Source organism: Nipponia nippon, unplaced genomic scaffold, assembly GCF_047370975.1.
Source record: "Nipponia nippon isolate SJK-2023a ecotype South Korea unplaced genomic scaffold, ASM4737097v1 scaffold_9, whole genome shotgun sequence".
Classification (NCBI taxonomy): Eukaryota; Metazoa; Chordata; class Aves; order Pelecaniformes; family Threskiornithidae; genus Nipponia; species Nipponia nippon.
In genome coordinates this window covers 7,517,181-7,532,701 of record NW_028262413.1, presented here as the reverse complement: position 1 = coordinate 7,532,701, position 15,521 = coordinate 7,517,181, and positions in this window count along the sequence as shown.

Genomic DNA, 15,521 nt, shown 5'->3' with positions numbered 1-15,521 from the left:
ATGATGCCCTCAGCTGTCCCAGCCCCACGAGGGACAGGTCTGCACATCTGTGCTGTGTCCTGGCCCAGTGCCTCTTTAGGGCATCAGAGCAATAAAAAAACCCTGAACCCACCTTGCTGCTGTTTTACACGAGAAAAGCTCTTTTCAGGGTAAGGGATTAGAGGGTCAGGGCTAGCCAGCGGTGGGAAGATTCACCTTGCCAGCTTCAGGACTGAATGAGAAATACTGAAAACCCAAACTTTGCCTCTGAGTACTGATATAAAGGACATGCACATCACTTACATCCTTAGAAAGGGATGAGGTAGGCATACTGCATGCACATCTCTCTATCCAAGAGGTATTTCCCCTGTCCTTTCCTTGCTAGGGCAGCATCTATTTGCCCCCCTCAGTCTGGATTAAAGCTCTGCAATTTGGCAGCACAGTAGGTGCAAATTTCCCAGAACACAAAGTGGAAAAAACAAACTCACCGAAATCCCCAAATTCACACCAGCACAGCCCTGCAAGTTGGAAAGCATTTTTCACAGCTGGCTGTGTAAGATAGCTACTAAAAATGCAAAACATAGGAAACATCCTAAACACCATTGCTCTCCAAGGCATACCCATGTAACTCCATATGCACCCACAGCCAGGAGTTGGTACCCCACCACTTCAGAGAACGACAACAGCTCCTTCTCCTTAAAACTGCTACTTGCCTTTTACCCTGCTGGTCTGAGCTCTCACGCAAAGCATGGGAGGAAAATTCAGTCTCTTCTCCAGCCAGGGACAGTTCAAACTCACATCATCCTTTGCAGAGGGTGCCGCAAGCACAGGGCTGCAGATGAGGCCAGGCTGAGAGGCAAAGCATCATCTGCTGTGCAACCCAGGCAAGGTCACAGCAGCAAGGGGTGTGCTCCAAATAAAATCAAAATACTCAGCAGGTTTCACTGGTGAAAGCCTGGCCATGCAAGGCATTAAAGACATTGACCCACTTGCATATTCTTGTAAAAGGCATCTAATTAGTACTTGATGGGTAGATAGAAGAGTTAGGCATGCCACCGATTCCTATAATCTGCAACACGATTTCAATAAACTTGTAGTAATTGAGCAGCTCTCTACATCCCACTTTTGGGGATCAGAAACAGAAAATGGACTAGACAAGTGTAAACTATGGGAAAGCAAGAACCTTCAGATGTCAAAAGGCCTGCCTATAACATCCCTGAACATCAGCCCCCGCTCTTGCTCTCCTTGCAGGCAATTCACGTTATCTTTGCTCTCAACTACAGTTTTCCCCACTGCTTTCTCAGGCTTTGGGGTTGAGCAAGAAACAGTGCTGTAAGCCTTCAGGTTTGAATAAGGAACATTGCTGGATTTAATTGGAAGTTTTGCTAACAGTATGACTAGTTTGCCAGCATGTGCTGAAGTCAGATTATCAGTAGCACCTCAAAATAGAAGATTTATTACCTGTCATAGAGAACTATTTAGAACAATAGATAACCACCAAAAAACAACTGGAGACATTCCTTTTCATAACAATTAACACAACATCCCTTTCTCATGATAAACTTTATCTGAATTTCCTTCAGATCTACAATCTGGCTAAAGCTGTTGCAATAGTCATGCTGGCTGCTGACATACTATTTATAGCACTGTTGAGAACACTGAAATCCATTCCCTCCTCCCAGGACTATGTTTTTAAATTTGTAGAGTTTTAAATTTGTGTTTCATCAAATTGAAACTAATAAAAAATACACAGTTTTTTTTGAAGTTTGGTGGAAGGATTAAAATGCAAAAAAAAAAAAAAAGCAGCTTTTACCACCCATTCCAACAGCCTGTTGAGCTCATTTTTTCCTTACAGCATCGTGCCAGCACTGCAAGACACTGGCAGGGAGGGGTGCAGCTCCCCCAGCGCAGCACCAGCTCTCCCCAGCCCAAGATGGGCAGCACTGAGGTCTCCCTTCCCCACCAAGGCCCTGCTGCATCCTCATTTCAAATGAGGGCTCAGGTACTCCCAGGTACAGCTGACTGCAGCTTCACAGGTGCCCACAAAGGCGGAGCAGAGCCTGGATCCTCACAACCAGACAAACCCTGACCAGGCTCCCCTCTGCCCCAGGGACAGCATGAAAGGGGAAAGCCCCTCTTCTCAATTTGTTTCTGAGGGAATCTAGTTAATATTCCCAAAGTTATTATTTAAGCACTGTAAAGCACAGAGAACCAGCCAGTGTATTATTCCTACTTACGAAACAACACCCAGTTTTTGTCAGGATAAATTAGCTTTCCCATCTGGTTAGAAATAGCCTTTTAGAGCTGTCCAAACACCCACAGTCCATGAAATTGCAGAGAAAATAATTGTCTTTTGTTTTGAAGAACTTAGACCCCCCCACCCCTTTGCTGGAAAAAGAAACACCAGGGGACCTTGCAGGACAGAGAGCAGGCAAAGTCCACTAACGTAAAAACCCCTGGTGAAAGGGTGTTACCAAACACAAGAAACAGCATGAAAACAGAAGTGGAAAAGTAGGATAGAGAAAGAATGAAAAGGAATTAAAAACCCACAAATATAACCAAAAGAGCAATTAAAAAGAAAGCAGACACAGCCCAGCACAAGAATCTCAAGTAGCTGCAGTTGGGCAGAAGACACAAAGAGGGATTATATTGAGTTAGCTCCTCCCAGAGGCATCATTAAGTCAATTAGCAAGGGGTGGGGAAGGTTCTGTGTAGTGCCTGAGGGGGCCTTCTGGGGTGGTTTGGGGGGGGGGGGGGGGGGAATGAGAGAGGCAGGTAGGGCTCTGCATGAGGCAGCAGTGTAGTAGAGGGTTATGTGCTGAGCTATTCCCAAGTCTGGCTAGATCTACTGAGCATCTCCTGGTTTAGTCTTCTTTATAGCTATGTGCTTCCTAAAAGAAATAAATTAGCTTTTCTTGCTGGAGGTAGTTTTTCTTAAAAATTAGAAAAATCTTCAGGTTTGAGACCTTAAAAAAAAAGGGAGTAGGAGAAGGAAATTCTGCAGCATCTTCTTTCTTTCTGTTCTTCTCCTTGAATTTTATCACCTCTTGTCTCTCTTCCTCAAACTTTGGCTTTTGGCTATATTTCCTGCTGCAGTTTTCAGAAACATTTGAAGTCCTGCAAGGACATCTCTTCAGGTGCAGAAGGAGCTGGGGGCTACGGCAGCTCTCATGGAATCAGTCTGGGAGATGGAAAACAGAGGCTTGAGTCTCTGAAATAACTCATCTGGGAGAAATTATAAGCTCAGGCTGTCTGAGAGCATTTGGTAGGCCTGAGGAAGAATGGGGGATTGGAGAAGAAAATAAAGAAGGTTCCTTTCCCCCCAGGCTGTTGTCAACAAAAGGCAGTGCAGTGACATTGCACTTCTTCTCTCCAAATCTGCCTTGGCAGAAGCAACTTCTAGAGCAGCTTGATCTTCATGAAGGCCATATAGTTTATTTCAATCACCTGTATGCACCAGAACTTGCTGATGAGGCTGGAGATCTGTAGAGAAGTGCAATGTGTGTGTATACATATATATTCATCCACATACCTTAGTGGGTGACAGTCCTAGCACTTAAAAGGAACAGTGACTTCATTGGCAGTGTGTCCCCATAGTAGTGTAAGCTATAGGGGACACGTGTGACCAAAGGACCAAATCCAGCTGTTCTGGCCTTAAGCAGGCAGCTCAGCAAGTGTGACTAGGAGGACAGAGTCTGGCTATGTGTCAGAGGACAGCTATGAGCCAGCAGTGAGATGTGGCCACGAAAAGGCAGACACAGTTACGGACCCTCTCAGGGGTGGTATTTTCAGTGGGGATACAGGAGTGTTTGTACCCCAGTACGTTTTGGGATGTTGTGCGATGTTATGGCCACCCAGGAATGAGAAAGGTGTGATCACAGGGAAAGGTGCAGAGCAGAGAGGAAAGAGTTTAGCTGCTTATCTGAGCAAAACAAGACCTGCAAGGGTGCTTTACTCCTACCCAAGTGTCCTGAGCGTGCAAACATACTGAAGGCTCAAGTCTCAAACTCAGTGCCTCTGGCCAGGAACAGCAGTTCCCACACACCTACTGCTGGCCCCTTGGCCAAGAGGCTCGAAAGCAGCCCTTGACTGTGTAAGTGCATCCCTACACCTCCCTGGATAGATAACATAGCATGGGAGCTGTCAATCTAGGAAAAAAAGGGGCAAATCAACGCTTCGATGGGAAAATTTTGGTAATCCCAGCTGGGGATCTCACCAGGTGGTTGTTCTCTGCTCCTTTTCTCCTGGGTCTCTGTCAGCCATCGCCAATGTGGGAGCGACCCTTGTGAAACAGCGGTTGTGGGGTGAGAGTTTGGTGCTGAGGTTTCGGTTCAAACCTGAAACTGAGTCTGGCTGAATTGGTTCCTGACAGAGGGGTGCCCTGGGAGGGTGTTAAGATCATCTACTGAAACGTAGGCTGTTTCATGGTTTCTCTCTGAGGATGGATCTGACAGTGCCGGTAGTGTTTAGACTGAAAGCTCAATTGTGTTTTGACAACAGCTTTTCCTGGTGTGATGGAGAGGACCATATCCCAAAATCTGTTTTGCCCAGGCTTGTGTCTCAGCAGTATTTAATAATTTGGGTTTGGATGCTCTATAAATAGAGCAAAAGGCTCCCGAGTCTCCCCAAGACAGTCTCCTTCCTCTCCTCCCGAGTTTAACACACACTACCTGCAAATCTGAAATCCAAATACATGCGTGAGAAAAGAGGAGTGTTGCATCCAGTGCTCTGCTCCCCAGTCCTGTTGCTGCCCCGGGGAGAGCAGGGACTCAGATTAGGGACAGCAGCGACCGACGTGGCCGGGCTCTTTTTGTCTCCATCACAAGTGAAATGAGGGAAAAGTGGAAGTAAGCATAAAAGCTGAAGAATACTTTGTTAAATCAATGAATTTTTAATCCTAAAATATTATAGAAATCTTAAGCAAAGCTGATGAGTATATGTGTGTGTACAAGTACCTGATCCGTTCCTGTTGTGCTGGAGGAAAAGATTTAAGAAAATCCTCCCTGGGCAGGTAACAGATTGAAGGAGCGAAAGAAAGGACTCCTCCAGCTGAAGAGCTGATCTCCCCCACGTTCATTATTCACCATCTGAGCATGCAGGCCCGGGACCCACAGGAGCTGCTACATTTCAGAAGTAAAAACCATGGTAACTGATGTGAAAAGGTTGATATTAAATGCCTTATTGGGACTTATTGATTTAAAAGCAAGGCCATAACTTTATAGTGGCATATTAAACACTCTGTCAATTTAAATAATTGCATTAATTTTAAAAGATACAGGTCAGGTGATTAAAATGCTTTTCAAAAAATATTTCATAACACATTCCTTTCCTTTGAAGTGAAAATGGGGAACAGCCTGCATTGTTTTACAATAAAATTTCTATTGCCACAAATGGCCATGCCACTAAATGAAGAAAACATTTTAAAGGACTTATTCTTTTTTTGGTGCAACCCTTACCAGTAATGAAAATTATGTGCATATAAGAACAGGAGGAAATAGATTCTTAGGAAGGTTTTCGCGGCTCTCAAGCAGGACATCTAGTGCAAAATCTGCTCCGTACTGTTCAGTGCGAATATGAGCGCAGCAGGATTTGGTGTTGTTTCGTTGCCTTTCATCTAATTCTTTTAGAGCAACTCAGTTTGTTGTGAGGAAATCCGTGATCATATTTCTTTTGTAAAAGAAAAACATTTATATCATGGGGGAGAAACATAAACTGACGACTATTGATAAATGATGAACATTTCAGCAATACGTGTTAAAGATCATGAGTTTTGTATTTTAATGTGTCATTTCTCCAACACTTGAGCTATTTTTTCTGTCTTTCATAATTCAGATGAAGTATAATTCCATTTCACAAATCAACAGTTCATTCCCAATCCTCACTTGTACAAAAGCCTTTTTACAACTTTTTGGTAAAGCAAAACAGGCCCAAAAATAAGAGTAATTTGCTGGCACAGCATAAAGAATTCAGCATGAGTAAGAATCGGATCCCTTACCTAAAATGTGTCAATAAGAAAACCTGCTTGTATTCCACGATGACAGGAATAATTTTTGCAAATAATGGCCTGATTATATGCATATTTACATGTTAATCTGAGCTTGCAGAAAAATATAATGTTCAAAGTGAAAATTAGGGAAGCCTAAATATTTTATAAATATTAATTTGGTTTTTGTTTTATTGTGCAATTTGTCACGGTGGATATTCTTAGTCAAACTTCCTCTGCGTTGCCATCATACTGCCTTGATACACCTGGCAACACATACTAGTTATCATCTCCATTTCTCTGCTGTGTGGCCATACCCAGAAGGGCAGAGGAGGGGCTTTTTTGCACCTCTGGTTTTGAAATTCTTAGTGGGTTTGGGATGGTAAAGGGCAAATAAAAAGACCAGTGCCCAGATACTGATGAAAGGATCGAGGATAGAAAGCTGTCACTCAAACGCTTTAAATCAGTGATGTGAGCTCTGGAGAGAAGGACTTTCAAACTGCTGGTTTTAAATCGAGCACCAGCACCAGGCAATGAACTCCACACCTTTCCCGCAGGCCGTTTCCAGTGCAATTTGCTGCTGCGGGGCTGGGATGTACATCAAGAAGTTGGGGCAAGCCAAATCTCTGCCCGGGGCTGGTTCATTTAACCAACAGAAAGTCCTTTTCTGTCCGCTTCCATTCCAATGCAGCATAAGGCACTGAAGCCATCCAGCCACCCCGCTCCCTCGGTACCCGGAGCCTCCCAGGCTCTCCTGGGGGGCCACTGGCCCAGAGGATGCTGCAGCACCCGCCCAGGGCTGCTCGATGCTTCGGGGCCGGCGGCCCGGAGCAGTTGCAGCCGGTCTCGTTCTGATCCGCGCGGAGCTAAATCTGGAACAAGTCCTCCGAGATCAGTGGCGTTTCACTCGCATAAAGCCACTGTGTGGGAATGCAGATTATCCCAGACCAGATGGCACTTTCTGCAGCCGCTGCCGGCTCCTGCATGGTGCGGGTATGACTGTCTGCACCTTTCTCAGCTTTTATTGGGCTCTTGCACTTACCTTAGTTTCAGCTTGAGGATCCAGGGGAGCTTACTCTCATTTCTTGTTTGTCTACCTTATTTTTCAGGAGTTCAGTTTCATTGTTCATAACCACAGGTCTGGCACCTTAAAACATGATTTGCTAAAATAAAGTTAAGATTCTTTACAGTCAAATTTAGGATACAGAAGGATCAACATTTTTTACAATCTTTAGGGCTGAAAAATTCTGTTTCATCAAACAAAAGCCTGAAATTGTTCCTCGAGCCACCACAATTCTAGGTAAATCCCTAAGCATTGCAAGGCTTGTGATTAAATCATGAGATCTGTCAGCACCGGAGCGTGCAGAACAGCCCCTTTTAGTCTCTCGGCCAAACATGATCATTGCAGTTCATCTACCGTCACTAGCTCTGGTGCTGGCCACAGCCTAGCCACACACAAAGCTATTTTTTCCTATTCAACAGAGCCTCCCACAGCAGCAAACCACCCCGAGGTCCCGGGCTCCTTCCAGGAGCATCACTCTGCCTCTCCCAGAGGACGTGAGTAAACGAGCCTCGTACTGCCCAAAGCCACTGTCTGAACGATTCACCTTTTCTTCCTGAATAAAAGAAAACCTTACCTGGCTCTATGAGCATATGAGTTTCAAAGCTGGCTGTGTATTCAAAGCTGAGTGAAACAGAGATGGAATTTGTTACTTGTATTGGAGAGTAATTTACAGTCTTGGTCATGTGCTAGGAGCTGTAGGAATGGAGAACAAAAATGCTTTGTTTGAAAGCTTTGCCAAGAAAACCGAGTACATACTGGATGTTTAGCAGATTTGATATTTGATTTTCTTCAGTTGTATTTGCCATAGATAACCGCCGTTGCTGAGGGAGAAAAGATGGTTCTGTAAGAACTTCTGGCACAGATCAGAATATACTCACTCGTGAAGGAGCCCTTGAATTTGCACAGATAAAAGCTTCTTCCTAAACATCTGTGCAGTCAGACCCTGTCACACACATTAGTGTGAGAAAAGCAAAAGAGAGAAGGTGATCCAAACATAACTAGATATCATCAAGATTTAGAGATTGCAAATATATTTGCATGTCATTTGCACACTCTCGGTCCCGCTCTAATCAACAGCATAGCATCTGGACCTGTATTCTTTGGAGGCTTTGAAGAGCAAAGCACTTGTATGTCAAATGAACTTCCCTTTTGCTTCAGTTTCAGACAGAGAAAGACATCAAAATAACACCAGGGATCATAAGTGGCTAAAGTACACATCATTTTTCATTGTATAGACTCCCTAATCACACTATGCATATGCTTCCCCTAATACATTTTATAACTACAGCATGAAAAGCTCTCTTTGGAGCTATTTTGTGCAGGTTGACTTTAATTTGGGGGAGAGAAATGGAGCAGGCATCTGTGCTCCATTACATAGCTTGAGTCTAATGTTGAACAGGGAGAAATGGAGCAGAGGTCTGTGCTCCGCTATGTAGCTAGAGTTTAATTTGGGGGAGAGAGAACAGAGGGCTAAGCAATGTTTTTTCCCTGAAAGTTCATACCTATTGTGCCAGCTGAGAGAGGCAACCTTCACCCATGTTCCTCCAGTCCCTGCTGTACCTTGACCATGTATAACCTCACAGGGACAGGAGCAGGAATATCTGATATTCTCCTCTGGCATATGTCGTATTGCACAGCGGGAGTTTAATGCCCAGCCATAATATTTTTCTATAACCCAGCATGCAAGTCAAAATTCCCAGTGCTTTCAATTACTGGACATCTGAGTGAAGAAACTGCTGCTGATAGGATTAACAGTGGTGCAGGGTAAGTGGCATGCAGTGACCCGTGGGGACCTCGGAGCGGTTCCAGGAGCTGATTTCTGCAGCAAGAGCAGGGCTGTGCAGTCAGTGCCGGGTGGCCGGGGTCCTGCTCGTCGTACCAAGGTGAGCTGGGTGGCTGTGGCTGCCGATTTCAGCAGGGATGGAGTATTGCATGCTGCAGGAGCGTGGGAGCAAGCCCAGAAACTATTGCTGGTGGCAATAGGAGTCCCATGAATTTCCTGGGGGCAGGGCTGGCTCTCTGATCCCCCACATCATTTCAAGCAAGATATTGCATCTTCAAGCTGCCACTGAAGGAGACACCCTAAGTTGTCTCTTGTGCTTAGAAATATAGCAGTATGACCCCCAGAAATCTCATGTGATGTGATAAAATGCTGCTGGTTCTGGGAGCTGTAGCAGGTCTCCATGCATAAATGAGCCGCTCAGTCGCACAGCATAGATGTCAGGCTACACCAGTCGTGGCTGTCCTCTAGAATGATTTTGTATGTCATGATATAGATCTATAAAAAATAACTCAGTTATCGCTCATCCAAGATAAATGGCATGATTATGGTGATCACTTATAACATACGAGAGCTATCAAAAGGCAGAACACAATATGGCACACATGGTTAAGGCTCTCTGGCTTCATGATGTGCATAGTCATTTGGATGGGAGCTACCTATGTTGTTTGTGCTTCCCCATGCACAGAGCATGGTTTCAAGCACAGAGAAAAAAGGATCCTTTAGATGGGCTGGTGCCTTTTTGCTCTGGATTTAAGAATGAGGACTGATATTGCAAATAAATATACCCTGAAACATTGCATCGCAAGGAAAAGCAGCATCAATGCTCACCTGAGGCAGGAGGGGCAGAGAGCTCTGCCTGCCATCTCATGCTGTCTGAGGCTGCGGAGAATTGATCAAGTGTCAGCCCCAAGTATGGTTTGGGTATTTGGGTTTGCCATTCACACAAGATTTATACGTTACCTGGTGCAATGGGTTCCCAAGGGGATGCAGCGAGGGCTCCGGAATGCAGCACCTGGGGGAGGCAGAAGGGGGGAAAGCTGCAGCCCACCTCCTTCATCTTGCTCAGCCTGTAACTGGCAGGGGAAAAGTCAGCAGAGGTGAGAAGCCTCTGCAGCCTTCAGTCCCATATCTCCAGCCAAAACACAATCCAGAGAACTTTTTATTTTAGTCACAAAGAATCAAAAAAGACCTCAGGATGTCATAAGAAATAAAGAAAAAATGAACTTGATGCATGACCCATAGTCAATAACTGGAATCCAACTGGTAATCTCACCTGTTACAGAGTTTTCAGTGGTCACCACCAAATAAAGCATCTGAAAATAACACAAGTACATGAGTAAAAAATGCATTTTGAACATCACTTGCACCGGCAGGATGCACAGAACTGGCCGCCTGGCAGCTGAGGGGCAGCAGAGCTGTCATGCGTCAGCATCTTCTTCCTAAAACTCCCTAATGCCAAAAAGCTGCGTGCTATCCTTAGGTAGTTGGATGCCTTAGGGGTTTAACTGTAATTACTGGTCTAAAAGCTGTGTTCAGGAAAGCTGTGACTACAAGAAGTCTGTAAACTTTTCTAATTCCTTAGTCCTGTGTTAGGCTGTGGCAGGTAGGTTGGGCTGTGCATTACATTTACAGGCATTCCCAGGCTGCTTTTCAAAGCTCCTTTTGCACCTCTTTCTTCAATTTTCCTCTTACAAAATGCAAACTTTTCATGAGTAACAGTCTGAGGCAGAATAATTCCCCCCTGTTTCATTACAGAATAGCCTGAGCTCATAACCTCACAGCAGGGAGAGTTATGCCCCCGTGTTTAACATACGGGGAGCTTCTTGTTACCACTCTGTGGGTAGAAATATGCTTTCAGAAGCAAAATCTGTATTCCCTCGCAACAATATTCAGCAATCAAGAGTTTGACTAGCTCTTAGTGTTTCCAAAATGGATGGCATAATTAAATGATTTAAAGCCTGCTGTAATCAGGAGTGCACAGTCAATGAATATTCAAACTGCTCTCATTGTTAGGGATGATAAAGAAACATCTTCTCTTTCGGTGGGTTATTTTTTATTGTCTAAAGAGTCATCCAGAAGATGGTGCCACAGTTCTGCCTGTAAAATGAATGCCAGCCCAGAAGAGAGTCCTTGCACGGAAAAATAATACTTCATAGAAATTTAAGAGCAACTTACTTTCAAGGGCAGTTCGGAGCTCAAAACCTGACATTTAGTCTGTGTTAAGGCTCTTATTGAAAACTAGGGCAATGTATCTTTATTGCTTTTGCTCTATCACTCCAGGCAAGGTCAGCCAGCAAGACAAGGAAGAGAAAACCCATCCCATCTCCCCTTTCCCTACTGAAAAATGGACAAATCTTTGGGTATTTGTTAAACTCCTTTTTCTGGGTAGCAGCAAGCCATCAAAAACAATAAATAAGATGAGGACAAAGTAAGCCTCACTCTGGATGCTTTATGAGGCTTCAGTGGAAGTAGGAAGTGCAGCACAAACAGAGTACGTAGCTGTTTCTTTTGGTTAAGGAAGCGAGGCATTTCTGAGGCTTTGTGTCACTGCAGAAAATGATGATGTCAAGCCTGTAGATCCTTGTAATCAGATTAAATAATCTGATTTCCATTTCACAAAGCTTTGCACTAGCATAGAAGGAAAAAATGAAAACGGAGTTTGGTACAAAGCAAAATCTTTGCTCCTACCAAAAGCAGGCATTTAATTTTTTCTTCCATTACAATTTTCTGTTGTCTGAGGTCTCTTCTCTGTAGCTCAAGCAATTTGTCATCTGATTAGTCTGATGAAGCATAGAGAAGTCATTTGAACTGTAAATTTTCTGCAGGCAAAATAAAATGCAAACAAGAAGAGCTTCCTGTGCCTGCCAAAGTGATGATACTCAGAATACAAATAAGAAAAAGCTATGCTGACAGCATAAGCTATTTTTATATTCTGTCATTGGCTCCTGGGCATGGCAGTTTGAACAGGACCGCATCTGTATTCCCAAACCCAAATAAACCATGTAGTCTTAAGTGAAGTTCATGTCTTACAGAATAGCTGTTTAATCACAGTGAGAGGATCCATTGCAGGAAGGATGAATCATGATGTTGATTCACACTCAAGCTGTACGTTTACTGTTCGGATCAACCCAGCCAGAACAGCTAAAGAGAGGAGGGTTTCCTGCCGCTGAGATGAGAAGTGCCGTGCCGTGCAGGAGAAACCAGCAGGGACTTTTGTGCTGGCAGCAGGAGCTGAGGGCACTTCATGTCACGGTTCAGTCCTGGAACTTTTAGGAGCCCACATCGAGACCCGGCTTGTTGTAGTGGCTAGGCACGGCCGCATGGGCATGTTCAGGACATGGGTCCTCTGCCACCCACCCATGGTGACTTCCCAACTTCCCCAAGGTGGTTGGTTTCATCACCTAAAGGTTACCTCCAGGGCGAAAGCTCACTGTAGGACAACCTTCACTTGGATGGTCTGAAGGTAAAGGGTGTTAAATGACAGCGGGGTGTTAAATGACGGCGGATGAAGAGGGATGCTAGGCTAGGTCTGTCCTTTCCCACAGCCTTAGCATCTCTCAACCTCACCCTCACGTGGCTCCTCCGTGAAAAGCAGCTGCGGCCTCATTCTTTAAAACCTAAGGCATTTAGAAAGCACAATCTCTTTTTCAACACTCTTAAGCTGCTGAATTATTGTACAGACATATGTCATCTACTCATTACCTGCCAGGATGCGCTTAATGACTCTGGCTAATTGCAATAACATCTTGCTCTTATACACCATTTGCCATCGGTGGACCTCAAAGCCTTTCGGGAGGTCAGTAGCATTAGCGACAGGCAAGGCTTCCCACAGAAAGCAGAGCTGAAAGGAGCACTAATAGGACTGTAGCTAGCAAATGGACCGTGCAGTCACACGGAGGCCTTGATCCTGCAAGTTGTTCCAAAATAATCCTCTGGAAAATGTTTGCGGAGCAATGGGAGACTTTTGTGATGCAAAGGAACTGCTGCTTATGAATTTCTGGAAAGTAATCTTTCTTTTTCTAGATGAGCATCAAAGGGGGACTTCTGCCAAGGCAGGGAGCGTTTTACTATCCAGGCACTATTAATTCACCACCATGCAATATTATTTAAGTAACACCATTAATTCTCACCTCCTGAATTAGAAGACAACTCTGATCTCTACAACATATCGCTTTGCAAAGCCAGGACCTTGCCTGGGTTTGCACAGACAGTTCCACAGCACTTTGCACTTTGGGAAACCATCCTTCCCTGCCTCAGCAGAGCTCGGGGCAGCTTCCCTCTGGGGTTGAATTCAGCAGCCCACCAACCCCGGCAAAACCCTCACAGTCAATTAAACTGGGGGTAATAACCAAGCCTATAATCAAATTTAAATTTAGTTCTTCTCTTAATCAGGAAAAGCGGCTGAAGGCTTTGCTTCTCCCCTCACTGTCCCTGGCATTTGCTTGGCTGACTGCTCAGCAGCTGCTTGGGCCATGTGGTTTTCTGGCAACTATGGGACACTCAGTCAAGCAGCGACTTGAGCGGCACCAACGGCCACGTCGCGAAGGGATGATTGATAACCCGATTGGAGCCACGACTGTGTTTCCACCCACGCTCACTGCCAGTCCCTTTCAAGAGCGAGATGCCTCTGTGCCGTGCTTGTACAGCACATGAGCAAGTACAGCAAAACACGCAGCGAGAGGAGTCCATCAGGCTTTTCACAGCTTTGGACAAGCCTGACTATGACTTTATCCCAACTTTGCTTCTGAGCAGCTGAGTATCTTCAGGGATGCTCCAGCACATCCCAAAGCCAGGAGCTCTCTGGCAAACTGCCTCCCACCCTGGATGCCCAGGGTGGATATCAGCCTGGCTATAAAAGACTGAAAATTCTTGCCCAGCCAGGACGGGAAAGGGGCAGAAGATGTGTCCTGTGTCCTGGGTGAGTGATGCAAACCTGTGGCCTCTAGTGTCAGTGCTCTCCCAGGCCCCAGAAACCTTGTAAAAACTGGCAGAAGTGGGTAATTCCCATGCATTTTGAGAAAATGGGGCTTCTTGGTGGGAAAGAAGTTGATCTATGGACTTTCTATTTATTTTACTTTTTTATCAGCCATTTCTCTGCAGGAGGAGGTGAGAAGTTGGGAGTTAGGCAGATCCTTGCTGGCGCTGGGGACTGGGAAGATCCTGCAGTTAGGAGATGTCAATGTTGCGGTGACTTAGCCAGCAGTGCGGTGAGGGCTTGCGGGAGAGCTCTGAACTGGAAGTCTGTTCTTGCTGAAATCCACCTTACTCATGTTTGAAAGAAAGGAAGGGAAAAATAATACCCAGATTATTAGCAGTGACTTTTGCTTTTTTCATTATAACTTCACCCTGCAGGAGAAAAAAAGGAAGGCAGAGCTAACGTCATGGATAAAATTGATGCCCAAACCTGATTTTCATGCTCTATTTATTACAGTAGATCAGAGGTTTTGTCTGAGATCCTTGGGAATGTAAAGAACAGTTTGTTAGAGCAAAGCAGCAGTTGCATATTTTCTCCTGCCTCAACACAAAACTCAGCTGTTTTCTCAGACTGAACTGGTCCTTGTTCAAAAACTGACCTCAGGAATTAAGGTCCTTGATGCTGGCTGAGAATTTGACCCCAAATGCCTTACGCACGCACCAGCCAGCTGCGCCTGGGCTGGAGAGCAACCACTTTCCCCTGCACTGGAGGATGCATCACCCCCGGTGCTGCAAGAGGCCATATCTGGTGCTCAGGCGATGCTGGTGCCGGCACCAGGCTCCCCAGCAGCGAGGACACTGGGGGACAGCTCGGGTCACCTGGAGACGCCCTGGCTGGGTGGGTGCCATGAGCATCAGGCACCTGCTAGAGCCACGATCTGGTGCAGGAGCAGCCAGGGGCACTTTGCAGAGCTGCCCGCTGCGGGCAGGCATTGTGGCAGTGCGGAGGCGGGGTCCCCAGTCACAGCCCCCTCTGAGCACCTTCCCTCTTTGCCCAAACACACCCAGAAACAAGGGCCCTGCTTTCTCCCTCCAGACAAGTGATTTCCCCAGCGATGTTATTGTTCTTTGGCTGCTATTTCAGACGCATGGTAACTTACTGGCGCAGTGGTTAGGCGTAGGCATCCGCTCGTTTTCTCTTTCCAGGATCCAGCTGGGTGCCTTGGGGGCGTTAGAAATCCTCTAACATGAAATTAAACCGAAAATCCCAGCTCTCAGTGAGAGGGCTGTGTTCCTAGCCTGAGCTTTGTCTTTCAGGGAAAATGGCCTCACTTAGCAAGTTATCTGTGAGAGCGCGTAGGCTGTGTGCCAGTAATGCCATCAGCTTGCTATCGGCTGCGTGCTGAATTACTCACTATCCAGTGACCTTTTAGCAGATTATTGGAATTATATTGAATTTCAATGGAGGTTGCTGGAGCCTGCATCACTTTCAGGCTTGCTCTCTCTGGCTCCCGTTAAATCTCTGAGCTGGCCAGCACACGCTGCTGGAACCAAGGCAACGGGAAGAGTTCTTCTAGCTGGGTGGCTGGCATGGAGGTTTGCCATGTGTGTGATCCATCAGAAAAGTTGTGCTCTGAATCCAAAACCAGCAAGACTGCCATGATCAATATTCAACAAAAGTGAGAATTTTGGTTTTCGGTAGCAGAGGTGCAGTTTTTTTCTTGTGGGATACTTCATGCTGAGGTAGACGCAAATCAGCTGATATTTTCTTTAGGTGTCTGCATTCATTTGCACAGAAC